Here is a 19,088-nt window from a genome sequence, read left to right as displayed (position 1 = left end):
CTAGTATCAGCAGGTAGACCTTGGAATGAAAACAACCTTAAGATCCCAGTGTTTAATCTGTACAAATGTGTTCATGTTCTCTAAAAATCCTTGCAGTTCTCAAGGCTGCAGTGGGGCTGTGACAGGACTACGCTTGGCTCTGATCTGGTTCAGATAAATGTGGAACTTTGGAAATGCAGGACCAAGCCAGCTGGATTCCATAAAGGCCTCAAAGCGGCCTTTGCACTCTCTGTAAAAGCCATGGATTTAACCAGCAGACAACGTAACCTCTATATATTCCAAATATTACATGATTTGAAAGAGAGGAGGTTAGATAAGCAGAGTAGAATATACCACACAATTACAGACTTACAAACACAAGCTGTGCTTGGACTGAGAACAATGGCGGCTTGTAAATGAATGATATGATTTGCATACTATTGAAGTATGAAGGGGAAGAAAGTACACATTTTGCTCAATGACTAAAACAAACACTGAAACATTCCTAATGGCATCCAGAGGGGGAAAGAGACATGTTTGTTTACAATGTCAGGGTAATGGCTGTGCTATTTCATTTGGTCTCCTTCAAGTTGACTGTGTGTTGATATGTTTGATCACAGGACAGGAGGGATTCTTTTTTTTTCTGTTATCACTTTTCTAAATTTTCCATGGTTAGACGGAGAGGTTCGATGACTGAACTATAATACCCCACATTACTACGAGCTTTAAAAAGCTATAGACGTAAAGCGTAAAAAATGTTTAGAATTTTGGCTTGATAAAATGTTCCGATCTCAAGCTGTGATTTCTAAAATAATGTTTCTCTTAATCTGGTGAAGTCTTTGGCAGTGAGCAGACACTGCTGTGGTGTTTGTGCCCAGGAATCATTTTGTAATCAAACAGTGTAGCCATGCAGCGTTGCAGACTCTTTGTTTTGATTTCCGCTGCAAGCTTCTGGTCTTTTCTTTGTCTGCCCTTTGTTGGTCATGTTCATATCCAGTTTCTTCTGTGTTTCTGCTGCAGGCAGAGCTGTTAAACTTAACCATTCCTGTGCATCACCAAGTGGGGAAACCTTTCATATACAATGTGTGGAACCTGACATTTAGCTAATATATACAGTAAGCTTTCATGCTGGAATCACTACTGCAATAATAGTGTTGTTGAAAAAATACAGTATAAAAAAAATCAGAAGTCAGATTTATTACCTGATGATCGCGCTAGATTAAAAGATCACCAAAGTAAATGCAGTTCATCATATTTCTTATTTCAAATTTTTAATCGCATGATTTTCTTGCGATTAATTGCATTGTTACGGGTAAAATTGAATAATGAATTCTAAAGTAGTGTATTGCACAATTTAAATGTACTGCTATATACACGAAAGTGTAATAACATGGTTTGCTAACACTTTAAATAAATAAGGTGCTTTTCACCAGCAGTATTCCCTTTACACAGTAGCAATAAAATATTTCTTGTAAATCTGAACTTAAACATTAATGTTGCACAGACTTCACTCGGTTAAAAACTTGAAATGACGTTACAAGTCACGGTGGATATATTACAATCACAGACCAGGTAATGTAAAGCAACTTTCAGCTGTTTAAGTTGTTTGATAGGCTGCGTCATTAACAAGCAAGCGGCTCACCTGCTGCCGTGATAACGGATCGCGGGTAGAAAAATATGGAAAAAAGATGACCGCGTAGTCTGCAGAAGCCTCCCTTCACTGCTTGTTTGGGTGGGTGATTTGCAGGCTGATCAACATCCTTCCCCTCCACACCCATGGTTTGACTGTATGTGTATTCAGAGCCAGTGAGGAAGGGACTTTCAAACTAATAATAATAATAAAATACAAAATGTGTTAACATGATAAACTAATTGTCGGTGTTAATTAATTAATGTGTTACGCGTTAACGTGCCCAGCCCTAATTTCAATCCATCCAAGACAGTTTATACTCCATTTAATACTTGTTCAGATATTTCACTCTGGACCAAAGTGGTCCATCGCAATCTCTGGGGCACGCCGCTTACAAAAACATTTTGGTAAATGGTAAATGACTACATTTATATAGCGCTTCACACACACACTCTCACACAGATGATAACGGGCTACCATGCAAGGGGCATTGCGAACCATCGGGAGCAATTTATGGATCAGTGTCTCCTCCAGGGAAACTTTCACATGTGGATAGAACCAGCAACGCTATGATCAGTGGGCGACCTCCTCTACCTCCTAAGCCACAGCAGGCTCATGAAAATGTTGCAATGAACAGCATATAAACTATGAATAATACTGAGCTACCGTAATGAGATAGATACTCCCTGATATCAACAGCTCCTGGAGCCAGGCTGGCTCATCAAGCACTTATTGTCTCCTTTAAGAAAATACATTGTAAGAGGATCCACAGGGGATCCACAGGGGATCCTCTAACCCAGTGCAACAGAAAGTCATTTGTTACTGATCATGTCAGCCAGCTCTTGGCCCCCCAACATCTTATTCTCTGAATTTTAAAGGATCAATTGAAATAGCTTTAATGACAACAGGGCCTTTCCCAAGGAGAAAACCGTTTTTAATCCTGTGACTGTCAGGATTGCAGTTCTGTAGTTTTACCTTTAGCCTGATAATCTAATCTAATACTGGCACAATGTGTTCTGCAGCCACCTAAGTGCAACATCATGTCAACCTCTGATTTAGAAACAATTCTGGTGTTAAGAATAGCTGTATTTACATGCATTCCTCCAACTGTTGGGTTTGAATTTGAGACTCATTCTGGGAGGCTGGCTTGCCTCTTTCCATGTAGTATGAATGCAACCGTCAGATTAAAGACCATGAACTGTATTAGGGTGATTTGGGGAAATAATTTAGATGCGATATATATATATATATTTTTTTTTTTTACCAATATTGCGATTGCAATTTAATATTTGATTCATTTTTAAGCTCTTTACCTTCTGTATTATTCAAAACGGACAAGCAATAAATCAGTGTATAGTTTGAGCAACACAATATTAGATAGATTAAACATACATGAAATGACATATGATGAAATTAGGTGATGCATAAATTATTATTATGAGCAATGGTGGAGAAGTAGTATAAAATTTTAATAATATGAGAAAGATAATTTGAGTCAAGTCATAGCATTAAATAACATGATTTAATATCATCAGGTCGGCCTACCTACAGAGCACAAGAAAAAGTTCACCCCAGTGTGTTATACAGTAAGCGTTCAATACAAAACCCACAGTTCAACCACCAATTAATGAGTCCTTATCTCAGTTCAAATCTCCTACAAGTCTCCTACAAATGTCCCGGTAAGCAAACAAAGAAATACTCAGTTTGAGGTTGAATTCAAAAGTTGGCCAACGAAACTAAAACCAATTGATGCCTCTCGTGATAGACAAGACAAACTTAGTAATTCTCCAACAACACCAGAGTTCTCCACCCCCGCAGGCTCCAATGGTAGTAAGCAGTGCACTGGCTGTAACTTGGGACAGACTGGGCCTCTTTCGGACTTGTGTGTTTGGTTTGAAACACGCTTCACAGATATTTCCTGAGCTGACTGGTGGCTGTGTGTGTGACGCAGGTGCAGATCGCCACAATACGCTTACCTAAATTGTCTCTGGCTTACCTTACAACACGTTATTTCTGTTTTGCATTTTTCCTGTCCGTCAAAGCAGCGGATGGCAGGATGATTTCACCCACCACCACCAAGTTACCCGCGGGTGGCAGGTGCTACTTTCATTTCCTGTGTGACACTAAAGTTTCTGTAGTGTCAGCTTCTGTCAAGCTTAAGGCCATTGTACAATAACAAGTGAAGGTACAGCGTAACGTGCGAAGTAGACGCTTCATCTGCAGACTATTTTACTCTTGGGTGCCATGTGACCAGAGTGTAATTTGCGATAAAATCACAAATGCGATTAATCATTCAGCCCTACACTGTATTAAAACTTTATTTCTAACAGACTGGGCATACCATATCTCCATGGTTAACCCTTGACCTGGATAATTAGTTTTTTTACCCTTTCATCCTAATGTTAACACAGCTACTTAAAGCCACAAATTGTCTCTACATCTTAGACATTCCATGAAACAAACATTTACATAAATATAAAGGAAACTGTCTCCCCTGCTGTCCATGTCAAAATGTGTATAATTGTAACAGAGTGAACACTTTGTGTTTGCATTGCGGGAGAGCAAGTCTGTACTTAGCATGTTGTTTTTAGCTAGTCTTAATGTCTTCCATGTCTGGGCCCATTTGTCTCTGGGCTGACTGGGCCACATCAGTGGGGAACGAGGAGGAGAAAAGTGAACCCTGCATGTGTGTGATGTGTGTGACAGCTGCAGGCCTGGTTCACAGGGCCACTGTGGCCCACTCTGTCACACCAGCCAACAAAACCTCAACAGTAATCAGTAGATCTATGGTTAGATTTTTGTTTTAACTGGTCTGTGTTTGCTCCTTAGTCTTGCCTATGAATTTAGTCAACATAAATATGAATGTAAACGAGTGCTGCAGGTAGCAGAATATAATAATTTGACAGTTATGTACGGCGCTGTACAATGTATTATTTACTTGTAAAATTTGAAAAGAAATGATAACCGCCATTTGAAGAGAGAAAAAGACAAAAAATTTAATGCTCTGAAAACATAAGAGGGAATGAGGTGTAGTTGGGGTGGTCGTGGCAGAGTAAGCTGGGAGTGCTCACTGGAGTTTGAGGTGATCCATGTCAGTCTGTTTGACAGTGAGGTCAGGCTGAGTCCTCCACTGTTTATCCCAACTGCCAAGCAGAGAGTTGGTACAGGTTAAACTAAACTCTTCATTTGCCTGCTTCCTTCTCCTCTGTTTACTGATACTGGGGGCGGGGGGGTTCTGCAAACCTTTCACTGAATGTATAGTTGCTGCACTACTGCAATAGTTATAATATAGATTTATTGTATTTAACACGTGCTGCTTATCTAAAAGCAGTCTATTATGTGTAAAATGTTACCCTCTCCATTTGTTTTTATACCAGCTCATCTTGTTCAAGGCTAAAGTGGGCTGGAGCCTATCCCAGAATGTACTGTGTGAGAAGCAGTGAAACACCCTGGACAGGGGGTTACTCAATCAATAACACAGACAGACAAACGCAGTTACACCCATGTTCACACCTGCACCAGCAGTTTAGAGTTTCCCGTTCATCTGACCCATATACTGTATCTGCTCCCAGAGGGCACCCACACAAACACAGGGAGAACATGCAGACTTGGTCGGGAGCAAACCCGGTAAGTGTTTTTGCTGTAAGTCAACACTGCTTATTCTGAAAGCTCTGATACGGTATGACTTGGAACAAAGTAAGACAAGTCAGACAAGCCTATGAACACTGATACTTCACATCACCAAAGTTCATTGTTGGGATTGAAATCTAAATGTGAAATCTGCGCCAAAAAGTCAAAATCAACAAACAAATAGATATCCTGCCACAATTTTATGAACTAAAATAGGAGTGAATTAAGCAGTCCAGTCAATTTGTCTGTCCTGTTAAACTGATGTGAATGCCCAGTACGGCAAAACACCAGAAAATGACACAATGACAGGGAAAATATGAGTATAACGAGAATAAAGATATATACTTGTTTGACAAGATTATACTGATTATACTGATTATACGAATATCCAACAGAGATGAAGAGAAAATGACAGCCTCATATATTCTTCAGTGGATGGAAACACACCAAATATGTCCACCCTAGCAATTTGTGATCACAACAGTATAACAAACAAACAATAAAATGAGTAAAAAAATATACTAACATCATATTAATTACAGCTCACTGACATGTTCAAAACCCCAAACAACAGCAATAAACTCCCACGAAGCTAAGCATGTGACTTCACAAATGCAATTGTTGGAGGCTGTACTGGTTGTCAAAACCGGCCTTTGTACCACACAGTTCTTTGATACAGTGCTGCAAACATGTTTGCCACTCTGAAATGCTCGCCAGCAGTTATTTGTTTGCTTTACAAATTGCTATCTGCTGACAACAGATAACCAGTCACTTATACTGTCCCACCTCATGTGATATTAAGTGTTTAAGGGATTAGATATTTGAAATCTGCTTTTATGCAGCGATGCTGGGTGTGGAGTCTGAGTTTGCGTCCCATCATCTTCCCTCTGGACACCACTAACTTTTCCAAACAGCTGTATTAGTTCATATGACTAAAGCAGGATAAAGGTCTCTTATAATACTGTGAGCCTTGGGACATAATCATCTGATTCTGCTGACCCATATTTTTGTGTTTGTTGCATTGTTTTGTTCCTAAAGTGAAATGCAGGGGTGGGGGAATTACATTGCATCTGTTCATTTGTTCACATCCACATTTGTCAATCACAAACAAAACTTCCAGTTACAACTGACTAGGTTTGAAGGGAAATTTCTCATTACTGCAGTGCTACAAATACCAGTCAAATCAAGGTGAGATATTTCCCACTGGCTGGCCCGGAGGTGTACTTCATCATTCCTAGGTGACGACATGTTCACTTTTACCTTGTGTTTCTGTTGTAGTCAAGGTGATGACCTGATAATGGGGGTATACAAAACTGGAACCACAGAATGGAGAGGCTGTTACCTTTGAAGTAACAAAATTACAGTAATAAAAGTAGCTACAAAGGGCAGTCACATGTCGAATACCAATTACCAGTGTGTGTGAGCAAGAGGTTTGACAATCACCACTTTAATATTTGACTTTTCAAAGGACACTTAACCAAGCACCAATGAGGTGTGTCCAGAATGCAACTACATCAGTCACCAAACTTCTCAAAATATTTAATGTGGGAAGACGAATCTTCTAAGAAAGATGATGGTGTCATGAGTCAAACATTTAAGCAGCCTCAGTCAGAGAGGTATAGATGAACATTTAATGGGATAGTTGCTTTAAAGTAGGCTCCAAAATTAGCAGTTTAAAAACAAACCTGTCATCAACTTTGCAAAGAGCTGTACTGCCATTTGGAAATCACTGACTGTAGACCTATATCCAAGGTTAACATGGAATGACATATACTCTGGCACCCCAGAATACTGGAAAAACTAATGTGGTGTGATAAGTCGTTTTCACCCTTTTACTAGATGTAGGCCAGCATGGCAGATCTGTTGTCATCTCATGCCAGGCATTAGGTCTTAATTTAGCTCTGCATAGGAGTGTAAGAACTATGAAGCGTTTTTTACGGGACCAGGTGCACCTTTTGAAGCATTGTTCCCTCAGATTGTTAAGAGATGGCAAAGTCCCCATACACACAGCTAAACAAATTTAAGAGTGGTCTCACAAACACCAGGGTGAATTCCAACACCTTCACGGTCAAATCGTCTCATACACAGGGCTCAGTGCTTGTATTACAACATTCCTTGGAGAATTGAAGATGTTAGAAAAGCTGAAAATGGCTCTTAACATAAGTTGGAAAGGGTTAAAGCAATTAAAGATGTACCCATTACTTACACACACAGCTGCCATATGTAGTCATTATGCAAAATTATAGACAGGTCTCAACTGCTTTTCCATGCTCTCCCTTTTTTTTTTGGGAGCTTTGCTGGGAATGAGAAATTCCTCGGACATCCTGTAAAGCCATCAACCTGATTTGCCCTCATGTCACAGTTGGGTGGGTGGAACACTGTAGGATAGCACCTCCAGGCACTGAGAAAGAAATATATCTCACTCAAGGCATGATTAGCTTTCAGCTACACGTTGGCAAATGTGAGAGTGGTGGACATATGCTATTTTAGGGTGTATTCAAACCTGTTTTGTTTGGTTCAATTGAATCAAACTCAGATTTGTTTCCCCCATTGGTGCAGGTCTTTTGGGCAGGTGTGAATACAGCAATCACACTTGGGTGCAAACCAAACCACCGTACCGGGACCCAGCTGAAGGGGTGGTCTCTGTCCGGTTCCAAACAAACTCTGGCACGGTTTGTTTGAGGTGCGAATGACCTCCATATGACCGCAGAAAGCACTGCGCCTTTTTTGGAGTTAACAGGCTTTCGTAGTCAGTGTAGATTGTGTCTTTAATTACACTGATAACTACCTCATATGACTGACAAATCTGGAGACAAATGCAGTGTGCCTAGGCAGAGTGTGACAGGGTCAGATTTTCATCATGTAATTAGGGGTGATAAAATGGCTAAACATGACTAATTAGTGATAGCACTACACACAGCAGTATGCAGTATGTTAGCAGTAATCATTTCTGATAAAATAATCTGTTGATCCGGTTGTATGAACATAGCCTCTCTTTATGAATTCAAACTTTATACCTGATCTGTCCTCCGTGCAGTGCCACTGCCAGCATGCCATAGACACACATGCTCCCTCCGCCGGAGCTTATATAGTATGGTTTGTGCATCAAAAGCTTTTTGCTTTTCCTCACTCTGGAATTTCTGTCCAATGAATGGATGACCTTAGCACATATGTGGTTTTGTTTATAAATTCTGGTTTACTTGCAAAAAGAGCAGTCTAAAAGCAAACCGACCCCAAACTAAAAACAAAATCAGCATTGTATTTGGTCCGGACCAAAGCAAGTGAACTAGCAACATTTTCTGGTCTGAATGCACCCTTACATGACACTGAAAATGACAGAAAAGTGAAGTTTAATTTTAAGCTGTAATATGAGGTCCTACACAATAGAGCGATTAAATAATAAGTTATATCCTATACATGGGATTGCGCACCTCTGCGTGACCTATTATTGGTTATATTACTCACTGAAGATAGAGCATGCTACTAAAGTAATCAGCTGGAGAACGCTGATACAGCTGGAGCATGCTCTACATATGTGAGAGGAAAGTGAGACCTGTCTACGCCCAGAATATTTGTTGGTTAGATCAAAAAATAAATTAGCACCGTTGCAAACACTCTTAATGAGTCACCAGCTGAGCAGTTAAAAAAGAGGGGGGTTATGCTAAATATAAACACAAGCACATGTAAAAACCACGAGGTAAAAATACTGCATTGACATCCAGTATGTGGCCCATGGCATGCGGGGAAGTCTCTAAGCAACAATTTGCTCTGCTGATGCTCAGCTACTCTTTAAAAGGCAAATAACAAATGACAAAGCCCCTCTGTTAATTTCCAGGTCACTCTTTCATCCCCACTCTTTATCGGGCTGAGAATATCTACTGTACCATGCTGATGTGATTTTTTTATTCACGCAAGCAGATCAAGTGACACAGAGTGCTTAGTCTGGTGATGATAAGAATAATAGTCACATTTAATTGCCCCTGTCTAGCATTTCAAATAATTCCTCCAGGAAAAGATGAACCTTGCTGCATTAAAGTGCAGTGCTGCAAATAGATTTAGGGGGTATTTTTATATCCTTTACATAAAAGGAAAATATAGTATAACATCACACATTAGCCAAGCCCAAACTAAATTGATAACATTTGAGGTTTTATAGAAATTGAGTAATTGGGCCTCACATTGGGCTCAGCTAATTTGTAACTGCCATTTGTCAGTATTTTTCATTGTAAATTGTAAACTTGTCGTTTTAAAAAATGTGTTCCTATCCCCATTTAGAGCAGAAGGGGAATATCTGGTGTATGTGTCTTGACATCTTGTTGCCAGAGAAAGCTAGATTTCTATACAGATCTGTGCCTATGATATGAAAAGTTAGACCTTAAATTTAATGTAAGACAATATATGATTATATCAATAAATAATACGATTAAGTTAAGACCACAATAAAATATTCAGGTATGTAGTGCCTAGGGTAGAAACTGATACCAGACCCTTCAGAGTTAAACATCGAACATATTACACGGCGTGCTATGGTTTACTTAATTATACAGTGCACTTTCATGTGGTTCCGAACGGGATGCACAGCCAGCTATGTTCAAAAAGTATGAAATTGTATAGTAATAATGAGATAAACTCTTGCATAAAACAAAACAGTAGATCTGATGAGAAACTATCCCTGCCTGAAAGCCTTATGAATGTTCCATTATACCAGAGCCGTCTGCTTGCCAAGTCAGGAAATGGCCATGCTGTTTTGATGAGACAAACATCCATAGAAATTCAGCATTTCTGCAGGGTGCTAATTTGTCATGCCCCGCCACAACATGCACAATGTATAGGAAGCCATCCAATCTCCTGCTGGCTTCTGGGGGTCATTGTGAAGGGAAAAATCACAGCAATATAGACAGGCAGAATGAGATGGATTCCTGCATTAAGTGGATGAGGCCCTCCTCACTACAGGACTTGGGTTAAACTATAGCCTGCTACACATATGGAGGTCTTTGTCCCACATTCCCTCAGCTTTTTCGTGACAAAAAAACCCTCAAATTGTATCAGCTAAAGGCAGTGTCCAATCTTGGAGCATCTCATTGGACCACGTAACTCTCAGTGTCAGAGAGGGGCTCATCGTGTCCCCTCACCTCACACATAGCTGTGGTCCTTGTTGTTTGTGTTGTTCCAAAAAATCTGTTTTCTACAAGTGCAATGAAATAACCAGGCAGCGAATGTTTCCCCTCTGCTACAACAGTATAGATAGTTTGATACTTATCAACTGCTGTGCTATTTTCTACTACTTTTCTTTAACTCATATGCATTCTGCTGCAGCACAATGTCTCCATCTTTCCTTAGTAATAGTGAGCCTGGGATGCCGAGCTGACACTGGACTCCATGCTCCTGGGTTTCTGTGGACTCGACACTTTCCAAAGATAACATGGGCCAAAGATTTCCACTCACGGGCAGGCTGAGGCCCTGCTGAGGCAGCCTGCCTGATGGGGAACAGACGAAAAAGAGCTGGCTCAAGACATCTACTAAGATCCATAGCACTGTGCTATATGTCTATAGTTAGTTACTATACCGTAGATGAGAGAAACAGGGACCAACAGTGCGAGAAGAGTGTGTTCTTTAAATGCACTCAGAGAATAAAGAACCAGACACAGGGTGCACAGCTGGCTTGATAACATGATACCAAAGGTAAAGAATAATAAGGATATTATCAAATACAAAAGAGACAAATAAATCAAGCACATTTCCTCATCTTACTATAACTCTCCCTGTTTCATGTAGATGTACATGTCTGTGAAATATTGTCCCTTTTCTATTATTCAGAGGTAAATTGAGATTTCCAGGAAAGGCTTGTCCCTCTGAGAGAACCTGGAAAGCCCGGCCTGTCGGTGTGCACAGTCATTCACCACATGACGTCTTAGCAGGGGAACATTCCTCCATGTCTATTTCTCTCTGTCTAAAACCATCCTTCTCGATTTAGAAACAGGGGGCACGAAAAGTGGTTTAGGGCAAAAATATGGGGCAGCAGATTAATGCAAAATTAAGCCATGACATATGTGAAATGTCCCAGACTGGGAATGAAATATCATTTCTCCAATTCAAGAACTTTCCACAGGAAGAAATACATGAGACTGAATTCCACTAATCCTCTTTCTTCTGTGTGCCAATGAAAAAAGACAAGAAAAAGGTTGAAAGTTTTATCATTGCCAAACATTACCATTACCTAAGAGAATCTCTCTGAAGGGAGCAGGTATCTACAGTATGTCTTGGAAGGAAATCAACACAACACATGCCAAACAGTCTCTTTAAAAAATATTTTCTTTCCAACTATGCCCTCCTAAACACGACAGAGGAAGGCAGAGGATTGAAACGATGGCTTCAGCATTCACTGTAGCTTACAGGAGCTGGGATTGTGTCTCTTCTCCATAAATCATTTAATGGTGACAGGAGGTGTTCCCCTAGTCACTCAGTCTGCCCCCTCCGGCTGACCTCTGGGGTGACAGCTTCCCCCAAGCTCAGCCCACACATAAAGGGGTGCAGCCAGCTCCCACAGCCAAAACTATAGAGGTCACACAGGCCTGTGCCAAACCAGCCCTTTCATCCTATAGCATTTACAGGATCAGCATCCAAGAACACAGGCATAAAATGTAGAGAGAAGGGGAGAGAGAGAGCGTGTGTATGTGAGTGAGAGAGAGAGTCAGAGACAAAAATGACCTCTATGGCCCTTAATATGTGCTCAACTCATGTGTAGGAGGGTGTGGGAAATCCTGGTGAGCTGCGTAGTGGGGGTCTCCAGGTGGCCCAGAGGGTTAGACAGGGTTAACCCCAGTTGACCCTGGCTCTCTGCTGTCAGAAGTAGGTGATCTACCCTTAGCTTGTCAAGGAAACCAGAACAATGTGGCATGTCCCTCATGTTTGACAGTCCCTGAAAAGTCCCTTTTATTTTTCTTCTCCTTATTCTAACGTGCATTGGGAAAACATAAAATCATAGACTTTGTTTTGAAACCATGGCAATGCATCAAGATGAATCTTCTGTTGTGTTATGAAAACTGTTCTTAAATTACACCCATTTGTTCATGTTGTCTAAGTATTAAATGTCATAATGGCAATTTGTAGCCATACCCAAACAAAAGTTTTCAATCTAACACGTGTGACTGTATGCCAAGTTTGAAGAAAATACCAGTTGTATTTGTTCCAAAAAAGTGAAATGATCTCAGGACAAGCCTCGACAGAAGAACATGGCTAGTTGGCAGGTGGGGCTTAAACACTTCCTCTAAATGCTGAGACACAAAGGTCTCAGATGGCAGCACATAGCTGGGTGTGGGTGTCCTTTAGGGTCATATTAGGCAGTCTAGGAGTTTCTGCAGCCTGCAACAGCTGACTGTCAGCAGTTAGAGGTCACAGTCTAATTTTACTGATTAGTATACAGAGGGGGAGAACATTCTTGAATGTATGTTGTGTTCAGACATCCAGGTGAGGACTAAATACAAGTTTTGACATTGAGGTATTTGGGTGGTGTCTGAAGATGCTTTCTGGAATAGAATATTTGTTCCAGGGAGGATTTTAAAATAAGAGATTATGTACAAAGACAGGAAGAAGGTATCTTGCAGCTGTGAGCAAAATAAAAGTTACTGTATTATAACTCTATAATGTATACTCCCTCTCAATGGGCTTTAATCTAACATAACCACAAAGCATTAAATCTTGTACTAACAATAGAATCAGTTGTCAACGTGTATGTGTATGTGTTTCAGGTCCTGCAGTATACTCACCGGTGGTGCACTTTATGAGAGTTTGTCTGTTATGCTTTGCTCAATACTAGACCAATGTCAAGAAATGTCCCAATTAGTCACATCCACACAAAAACTTGTAGATAGAAGTTCCAGGATGAAAAATACCTAAGTTACCCTTTAATGTCAGGGCATTAGAATATGGCCACTGGGAGAAATTGTTGGATTGGGAGTAAAAGTCTGCCTAGCACCACAAACATTTTCATTAGTCACTAATGTGGCTGGGATCCAGCTGGTCTGATCAACATTTGATGAATGTGTTTGTGCATGCAAAGGAGTCTGGCCTCTCTCCTGCGACATGGTCTCATAGGGACAAAGCGTTGCAGACAGCAGCTGTCAGAAAGCAGGTGTGTGCACACACTAGCATTTGTAGACTTCTGGCAATGTAGAATCAGAAAACTTGGTACCCATAAATCCTGAGCGAGACAGAGCACATCGCCCACTGTAAGCTGATAGTGATAAGGATGTTTAAGCTCACATGCCTAATGTTTACTGTACGGTGACTAAATAATACATGATAGTAACAATGAATAACCAAGATTAAGTATCGTTGTGTATGGAACCATGGTAACTAACGAGTGCCATAAATGGCTTGCAACTCTGATCATCCACTCTGACTTGACGATCTTGACTTCAGTTCTAAAGTAAATGCTAAACCCAGCGGTCTGATGTTTCCAGAGCAGAAAACACAGATGAACAAAAGAAACCATACTCGTCTTTCCTCCATGACTTTCTTCCAACACAGCTGCTCCTGTTGCCTGCCACGGGAGGCTGTGCACAGCTGCAGGAGTGGAAAGTTATCTGGGAGTCTGGGGCTAATACGTGGTTCACGATGACACATAAGATTACATTCTTTGCACGAAGTAGCCAAACTGTATTAAAATGACTGTATTCATGAAGTGCACCAAAAACTACGCGCCATCTTTGCCACATAAGGTCACTGGTGGTTTGTGGCATAAAGTCAGTGAATGGATTCTGCACTTCCGGCCTCTCTCGAGACAACAATGACTTAAAGCCTTATCTATAAACCCAAGTCAAAAGTATTATTTGTGTTTTATTTGACTAAAAAATATCTGTTGTGCATCGGTTAACCCTCTGTCAGGGCCTGCAAATTGAATTGCATTAGTAACTCACTTATTATTGATATGATACAACATGTCAATAAATAAGTGAGTTACTTATGTAGATTGCCTACGTCATTACAGATGCAGCGTCATGTTTGATGGTTGACAGCAGACACTCTGGATATGATTGTGCCCCTTAACTTTCTCAAAACTGCATGCTGGATTTAGGAATACAAGTGTTAGGTCACTCATCCTATGTTCCTTTTTATTTCACTGGTCCAGGCTCCAAATTAGCTTATACGTAAATCTTGTTACTTGCCATTCTATCAACGTGAGAGAGAGACCAGGCTCTAAAAATATGACACTGTTACATTTGACCATTTCAATTATTTTACAGTTTCTGAAGCCAAACTGCCACCGACTTGGAGGCAGACTATCTGGTTATACGGGTAGCATGGCGTTGCAGTGGTTAGCATTGTTGCCTCACAGCAAGCTGGGATTAGCTCTGGCCCCCCACGACCGTCTAAGGGATAAGCGGGTATAGTTGATGGATGCATGGAACGTTTGATAACCTTTACAGTCTAAGTGCTGAGTGTCAGAGCTCTTTGAAATCTTACAGACTTCTCATTGACATTCAATTTGACTGTCCCCTGTAGATTCATTTGCAAAATGCAATTTAGTACTTCCAAGTTTACGTGTACACGAAGTGAATTGAATAACACCTGTACAATATGTTGTTACTTTTGGTGTTTTATTGGATTGCATTATATTTTAAGGCAGTCCTATTTACTCCCTAACCTAAATAAAAACAAAAAGAAAAGAAATATATAATGCAAAAGAGGATAATGCAATCTATTTGATTGCACAGATGTATTGTATTTGTGTGTGTGTGTGTGTGAACAGCAAATTCTAAAAGGAACCCTATACGGCCTCTCTTAGCTTTGTGTTAAAGCTTGTTAATACAAAAGGCATTCATCACAGAACAAGGAGAGAACAAGCGGAGGGACCAGCCACTGATGTCATTGGATTTTGAGGTCCAGACACTGGGAGAGATTCAAACTGTTTTCACATTTCCAAACACAGAGATTAAAGGCTTATATACCGGCTTTTATCTTATAAACAAGAGGTCTAAGCAAAACATTTTAGTGTTCAATGATACTTAAGTGACCGCTGAGAAAACCACCATACAACACATATGAATAGATCTGAATGGATCACAACAATGTCTGACATATTCACTGAAAGATGAGACTTAACTTTACGCAGCTTTAACCACAACAATGATATAAACATGACTCGCTTTCCTCACAACTTCAGGAAACATTACTTATGGTTCGCACCAATAGAGATTTTCACCCCTCTTTAAAACCCAGACTAAGCAAAAGCAGACAATGTTTCTTTTACTCTCACCACAGAGGAGGATTGTGTAAGCTGTTTGTTCAAATGTAATTAGTGGTAAATGTATTATTTTTTTTTTGTAAAACTTATTTATTGTTGAATTTAAGAAAATTCTTCACTTGCAAATTTCCACAGTTCCATCGGTGCTAAGAGTGATAAAAGCTCCTTTGATTTACCTGCTTTGCATGAGTGGCACTTCACTACCATGTACAACATGCATTTCAGCCAAACACAGTGAATCCTCTTGTAATCTGCAGTTCAGACGGAGCCATCCTAACTGCCCAACATGCCTGAACCAAATAAGAAGCCTCTTGGCCGATATTCACACAAGGCATTCAGGCCTCTTCTTTTTTTTCTCTATCTACTGTATGGCTCTTTTCATCTCCTCTGAAGAACATAACAAAGGTTGTCCAATCTTCTCCTGCTAAGGCCACTCTGAGTGGTCCCCTTAAGAGCTATGTGTGGGCTGCACGAGGAGATTCTCCTGGTCCTTGAGCTCTTTATTTCAACTGGGCTCTCCAATCATCCAACAATGTCTGGAATGGAGGTGAGAGGAATGGAGTATTTCAGCTTCAGCTGCAGCCTTAATCAAAAGCCAAGTGAGAACAATGCAGTTGCTTTTGTCATTTTGATTGCTTAAAATTTACTTGACAATGTGATTTAACGGTGCAACTCCAACCAGACTCTGACTACAGAGATGAAGACACGGCGGTCCAGCCAGACAGGAGAGGCGTCAAGCAGAAGATGAGCAATAGGGAGCTCGGGCATCAGAGAGGCAGCAGCAGCGTGTAGCCAGAATATTTTCACTACTAACTCGGTTTATTTTGACCAAACCAGAATTGGTGATTGTTGTAACAGTGGAAAAACGGTTTTGGTTTGTTTCATTTTGTTTCTGTTGAGTTTCTTGAATATGGTTGTGGTTTTCTGTTTGTTAAGGAAAATAGGTGTAGGAATATCTCCTTTCTTGATATTTTGTTTTCTTAGATTAAAAAAGGTAAGACAGCTTGTGTAACATAGTGAACTCGCCGCTCGCACGTATATTTCCCAGCTGAAACTACGAGGGGAGGCCTGAGCTATAGCAGCTGACTCTGGGCCGAATCCGCCTCCAAACCGGCAGATCCCTGTAACAGTCACGCACGTTTTACTGCCCAGTTCCAGATACGGCCCGCATGTAGTCTGTGTACACTCAGGAGTGGGCGTGAGCATCCATCAGTCGGCGAAATCATAATAGTTCTGGCCCGGACTCGAGCGCGCGAATTGTTTCTTTTTTTTTCTTTCGAACCGGTTCATACCGGACCAGAAGTCAGTCGGCTGAATCGTAGTTGTTCTGGCCCGGGGCCGTCGGAACGAGCGCGCGAACTGTTTCTTTCTTTGGATCAGTTGGGAACTGCAAGCTTTGTGGAAAGAGTTTATAACGGTAAGTTGAACGATGTTACAGTCAAACAGTTTAGTGTGATTGTTTTTAATAGTGGTGTAATGCTTGTTAACATCATCACATCGGAATGTTTTGACCGGGTTTTAATTTCTTAAAATGGCTAAAACTGTTGAAGAGGCATTGGCTAACGTTAGCTTTTTAGCTGGGTTAGCTAAATTAACTGAATGAACGGATAGCTAAGCTAGCTAGCATTAATAAGCAACTTTGTGTGCAGCTAGCATAAAACATTAATGCTGTTTAACGTTAACGTTAGTTAACTTACAACGATGTTGTAACGTTAGTTTCCAACAGCACCAATTGACAGCACCTGTCTCCTTTTTAGGAGTCTTTTCTTCACCCCTGGCTGAGAGCTCGGGATTAATAGGGTAAGTTAAGTTAATGTAAGTATTTTTTTCCGGCTTTGATTTGATCTTGGCTATAGTTGAGCATAACGTTATAAAGTTATGATAGGTAAGTTAAGTGTTTAAAAAATCAAAGCCATCTAAAGAAGTTGGAATTTTCATCTGACATTAATCAAAACGTAAATTCATTATGACAAATAAGGTCTATGGGCGGGAAATCTCCTCTCTCCGTGTCTTTTCATTGACTTTGTATGAAATCACACCACGGTAATACGGTTGAGGAGCAGTTCCTGATTCATTCTGGATATTTATTTGGGGCGTTTTCTGAGGGATGTAGTGTGCTATGTTAAGCTTACCAAGTGTTTACCCTCAGATTTCTGTCAGGAGCTGTAAGAAATGTTATTTGTTTTGTCTAGAGGCTGATGGTTCTCAGTAATTCATCAAATTTCACAGTTAAAAATTACAATGAGGTTCATGATATCAGTACACTGAGATGGCTGGCAGTGGTACAATCAGCATTACTCATTCTTTTTAATTTGCCTCACATTTTTTTGTTGCAGGCTTTGTACATAACGTTACTACCACTGGGGTTTGTTCCAAAATCACAATGCAGTGCAAACCTGTAACGTTAGCAGAGCTGAGCTCCTGGGGTCATTTGTCATGCAGGGCAACGTTACCCACTGGGTCTTAAAATAATTTAAAAACTCATTGAAATTAATATTCTCAAAATAAGTCTCTTACATTTATTTACAAAGGTCTTAATTTTGTTGTTGTCCTTTTCATATGATTATATAGATACAGGTAACTGTACACATAACTGTCAAATGTATAAAATGTTTTGTGTGTTTTGACTACTTTTTACATTTTGTCTGACTTCCGGTCAGCTCTGCTGTACTAGTAACTTCACCACTGATCTGCATACAGTGCTCTTTCATCCTTATTTTAGCAACTTTCACAGATAACATTCTGTTAATAGTATTTACTGTTCAATCTTTTATATGAATATACATTCAATGGTTTTCTCAAACACAGTGGCTAAACAGATTAATTGGAAAGGAGTAAAGGGAAAAGAAATATTTTAAAGAAATGCTGACAAGAACTCTGTTGATAAGTAAGTATTTTAGTATACGTATTATATGTGGAGGTGACTAGTAGATGAACTAGGAGGGCAAAAAAATCTAAATAATCATTCATTAGTTGTAATCGCGGTAAAGTGTTCACTTAATTGGGATTTTGATTTTAGGTCAAGTCTTCCAGTCCTAGTCTAGTCCAGCCCCCTTTAAAATTACTAATCTCTGTGGATTTTATGTAATTTGTGATTGCCATTATCAGTTGAGTAATCACCCATTCTTTTATCCTTTGCAGAAATGAACACATCGGCCATCCCCCACTCCACTACTGATGATTTGTTGGGTGTCATGTGAGGGTTATGGCATTCCCACTTCTCCACTTGCCTCATCAATGTTTCCCGTAAAGCCACCAAAACAATGTGTATGAACATTTTACAGTTTTTTCTGGGTTTCACATGGCTAGTTGGAGTTGGATATTGTATTTTGGCTATAAAATCTTTGTTATTTATACCATGGTCATGGAAAATGGTTAAAATATAAATGGCTGGCAGTAATCATCTATCAAGACAAACTTATCGCTTGTCGCTAATTAAAACATTATCTTGTGTGTTTAGGCCGTAGAATCTCGTGTGTCTCCTGGCTTTAGCTTTATATGTAGAGTATGGTATCATGAGTGTGGTATAAATCTTCTCATCTCTCTCAGGGAGAAAGCAAATCTTACTTTCTTACTATCATCATTACTAATGGTACACTACAC

General features: G+C 40.1%; 1 protein-coding gene and 1 long non-coding RNA gene across 5 annotated transcripts in view; one reads left to right on the top strand and one right to left on the bottom strand.

The window, feature by feature from the left end:
• fhod3b (formin homology 2 domain containing 3b) overlaps positions 1-19,088 on the bottom strand; it is a 95,591-nt gene that overhangs the window by 48,337 nt on the left and 28,166 nt on the right. The window lies entirely within an intron of this gene.
• LOC123968685 overlaps positions 16,626-19,088 on the top strand; it is a 3,750-nt gene continuing 1,287 nt past the window's right edge. Inside the window, exons 1-2 of the long non-coding RNA XR_006824522.1 lie at positions 16,626-16,902; positions 17,243-17,285. This is a non-coding gene — a long non-coding RNA (uncharacterized LOC123968685). The remainder of the gene's footprint in view (positions 16,903-17,242; positions 17,286-19,088) is intronic.

This window comes from Micropterus dolomieu, linkage group LG03, assembly GCF_021292245.1.
Source record: "Micropterus dolomieu isolate WLL.071019.BEF.003 ecotype Adirondacks linkage group LG03, ASM2129224v1, whole genome shotgun sequence".
Taxonomy (NCBI): Eukaryota; Metazoa; Chordata; class Actinopteri; order Centrarchiformes; family Centrarchidae; genus Micropterus; species Micropterus dolomieu.
This window is presented reverse-complemented; position numbering and strand designations above follow the sequence as displayed.